This window comes from Myotis brandtii, unplaced genomic scaffold (assembly GCF_000412655.1).
Source record: "Myotis brandtii unplaced genomic scaffold, ASM41265v1 scaffold64, whole genome shotgun sequence".
NCBI lineage: Eukaryota > Metazoa > Chordata > Mammalia > Chiroptera > Vespertilionidae > Myotis > Myotis brandtii.
Genome location: NW_005370460.1, coordinates 2212619 through 2216968, shown reverse-complemented (window position 1 = coordinate 2216968; position 4350 = coordinate 2212619).

Here is a 4350-nt window from a genome sequence, read left to right as displayed (position 1 = left end):
AGTATTTTGGATGTTAATTTTCATTAAAACCACACATATCTGGTGCTTAGTAAGGCAGCTGGTTATAAGTGAGGTTCACTTACGGAGCTTCATTTAAACCTCGCCACCGTCCTGTGAGGTCCATGTCATTACTGTCGTCGGTTTGCAGATGAGGAAACTGAGGCAGAAGGCAACTCTCCTGAAGTCACCCCGGCAGTAAGAAGCAGAGACAGCATAGAAGCTCAGCACGTTTGCCTCCGGAATCCAGAGGTGTGGCCACGTCCCCATGACGTGCGTGGAGCTTGACATGGGATACTTAGGAGAAACCGAGCAAGGATCACGCTCGGCTCCCAGGCCAAGGCCAGCCCGGCAGCAGGGGCTGCCCACACAGCATTCCTTGCGTTTGTGAGGAGTACTTGGTGCCATTGGACTTCCCCCAGGCCTTGCTGTGTTATCGAACCTTCGTGTCTGTTCTGTGATTCTGCATCAAACCTGCGAGGCCCAGGTGCTTTCAAATTGCAGTCACTCTGCTGGGTTTGGAGGTTCTTTGTTTCCTGGCTCCCAGGCCCCGGTCCTGCTAAGTTTGCTTTAGGACCTGAACAGGTCCCTGGGGCCGCTGCCCCGGCGAGTGAAGGAGAGGAAGCCAAGGCTCTCAGCCCATTCAGGCCTCATCCTGGAACCCGTGTCCTGGTCTTCCTGCTTCCCATGGGCCTTAAGCTACCAGCCTCTACTCTGTGCTCTGTACCACTGGATGCATCTGGAGAGACGGCGGGTGCACGTCCTGGTGCCCACGTGTCCCGCCAGGAGCTGAGCTCACTCGGAGTTGACGCAGGAGCCACAGCTGGATGCTACGAGCGCCGTGTAACCGCAGGAGGGGATTGGGCGTAAGGGATGCAGACTGGAGCCAGGAGGAGCGGCAAGCTGGTTCCGCAGAGCCTCCTCCGGCAGAAGGCGCGTGGCTGGAGCAAGAACCCGGGCTGCAGGGCTGTGCCGCGGCTGAGCAGCATCATACGGTAGAGTTCACTCTATGATCCGTGCACAGCACCGGGCATTTTCAGAATCATTTGTTAAAAAACAATTTTACCTCCTTGGAAAAGTGAGTTTTGTTTCCTTTCATGAAGATAAAGGGAACGATTTTAAATAATGTGGAGTGACACTGCCGAGAGTGAAACAGAACGCTGGCTTTCATTACAGACGGTCAGCTTCAAGGGCAGTGATGGCGTCCGAAGACGGGAGCGAAACCTGCTTGCTTATCCCCGGGAGGGAAAGGATGGTGTAGGTTTACACCCACACTGAGCACCTGGGACCCCAAGAGAAACCGCTGCCTTCCCTCCAGCGTGGCACATGGCCACTCCCATGTTCATCCCAAGCAGGCGGAGTCTTTGGGGCCCACCCATCACTGAAGGAGGAGCTTTTGCTGCTGCTCCCCATCCCCTCAGGGCCAGGGCCACAGGAGGTTCGGTTCCCTCGTCTCACCCTCGGGGAGTTGCGGGCGCCCACCGCTCCGGTCCCAGAGCCCTCGGGCCCTGGCTCACCAACCCCTGGCAGTTTGACCCCCTGTACGGTCCTAGTTCCTCCTGCCACCTTCTCCCATTCAGCTCCTTTGCAGCCTGTCTCCGTGGGACCCGGTGTTCCATTCCTATCAGAGGTCTGTGCTTCCCTTCTGGGCCTTGGACTTGAGGAAATTCCTATTCCACTTCCCATGGTGATGAAAGTATGAATCATTCGTGAGCACAGACCCAGGAGCCCGCACAGGGTCTATACGCACATGAACACGTGGCCAGACCTAGGCAGGAAAGGCACTCAGGGACCCACACCGCCTCCCACCTCCCCACCCCCGGACTCTGCTCCCCCAGCTCTCTCCAGCAGGAGGGCCAGAGCGGGCTGGAGGGGAGGGGCAGGGGGACATCTCTAACACTTTCAACAACACAGACAACTTTTAGCAAGGATGTGCTCTTTTCTGGACGCCCCTCCACATGGCTTCATGGGAAGGGGTGGGTTACCTCAGAGCTGAGCTTGCTCATCACTGGGAACCAGGATGTTGTCAGGCCTCAGAAACATGCCACTGAACATTGTCTGCATCGGTGCTGGCCCGGGAAACAGGAAGACAATGGCGACGGCTGGATAACCACGGTCCGAGTGTTAATTGGGCGCCTAAGCTGGTTGTCACTTTAATTTCCTGCCGAGGGGGTAGTGCTGAGAAATTTGGCTTAGAATGGAGGGCAGCCCCTTTCCGAGGAGTCCGGGAAGGAGGGTAAAGGCGCCTTTGCAGAGACTGAACAGGACTTCCAGGGGAGGCTTCTTCCTTAATTTGCATTTTTAATTAGATGGGATCTCCAAGGGCTTCTGAGCCTTTCTTCTCTTTGCCTTTTGCATTGCCTTTTTTGGGTTTTTGCTCCGCAATTAGAATTTGTAACAAATGAGTTGCCAGCATATAAATGTCAGCTTAGGGTAACATATTGCAGCTGCAGGACTGAGCAGGGAGGGCCTGACCGTTACTTTGAAATGAAAGCACTTTCAAAGGCTTAGTACATTCCTTGGCGAGGGGATCCGGGCCGGAGGCAGGGAGGTTTGGATTTATCTCTGGTTCAAGTTCTTCCTGGAAACCACCGTCTCCACGCACATCTGAGCGATTTCTGACACAGCGTGAACTCCCACTTCAGAGAACATTTCCTCCTGCAAAGAGGCCGTGGAGTCACCGGGGACAAAGTGAACCACCGAGGAGGGAGCAGACGGGCCACTCCTCAGAGCGCCTCCGGCCAAAGGCCTGCGTCGGGCCAGACCCTGTTTAGGAAACGAACCAGCAGTGACCTTGCCACACACCCGTGGACGCGGCATTTCACCCAGTGCCCCCGCTTCACTGCTTCACTGCCACTCATTCCCGCCACTCCCGAGCGCATGGGCCGCGCCGGTGGCAGTGCCCGAGAGGCCTGGCCGCTGCCTCGTGCTCACAGTCCAGGGAAGGATAGCTGGACCCACCGGGTACCTTTACTGTGCAGTGGACAGAGCAGGTCATGAGCCGTTTTTGAAGGCTTCTGATGCCGAGGACTCGAGCTGCCCAGCACGTGGCCGGGACGCCCTCCTCCGTCCCGAGTGGCCCCCACCCTGCGTTGAGCCAGGGCTCTCGGCTCGCCCTGCGCTGGGAGGGCAGACAGCTGCTCCCCGCCTGCCTCGGTGAGCCTTTTATAGACTCGAGACGGGTCTGCCTTCTGTCTACTTGTGACAGAAAGAAACCGGGCTGCCCACGGCGATAACAATAATAATTTTCCCTTGGAGATGGAGTTGTTATTGCTATGGTTACCAGCACAATCTTTTCCAAAGGGAAAAAGGCAGTTAGTCATGACTGCTCCTGGGACCAGGGCTGACGCACCCTCCCTTGTGATTCACTGCGAAACGTCGGAGGGGAATGGGTCAGCGCAGGTCAGGCTGCCAGTCGGACCGTCTGGAAGACTTGATGGAAACCAGTCCTTTCCTCCGTCTCTGAGCCGAGGGTCAGCGCCTGAGCCAAAGAGACTCCCCCAGTTTATTAAACCAGGTGCTTTCGAGAGGGGCTGGGAGGAAGAACACGGAGTGTGACGCAGACGTTGTGATTGTCTTTAAGACAAAGGGGGCCTAACGGCATTCACTTTGCAAAAACCCTGGTGGTCAGAGCAGCGTGTGCTTTGTTGCCCAGGTCTTTTTTGTTTTTAATATTTCTTTATTGATTTCAGAGAGGCAGGGCGAGGGAGAGAGAGATAGAAACATCAATGATGAGAGAGAATCATTGATCGGCTGCCTCCTGCACACCCCCCACTGGGGATTGGGCTGGCAACCTGGGCATGTGCCCTGACCAGGAATCAAACCCAGGACCCTTCAGTCTGCAGGCTGACGCTTTAGCCACTGAGGCAAATAAGCTAGGGCAATGTTGCCAGATCTTGAAGCATGCCCCTCACACCTCACTGTCCCTTGGAAGACACGCCCCCAGCGCCAGCCAGGGCCTGTCACACTCCCATTTTTCATTTCTTTGGTTTAAGATGGAAAAGTTGACAATTATATAAAACTAGAGGCCCGGTGCACAAAAATGTGTGCACTCGGGAGTGTCACTCAGCCTGGCCTGTGTCCTCTCGCAGTCTGGGACCCCTTGGGGGTTGACCACCTGCTGGCTTAGGCCTGCTCCCTGGGGAATTGGGCCTAAGCTGTCAGTCAGACATCACTCTGGCAGCCTGGGAGCCCTCGGGGGATGTCCACTTGCCAGCGGGGAGCAGGCCTAAGCTGCAGTTGGACATCTTTAGCGCTGCTGAGGAGGCGGGAAAGGCTCCCGCCACCATCGCTGTACTGGCAGCCATCAGCCTGGTTTGTGACTGAGCAGAGCTCCCCCTGTGGGAGCGCACT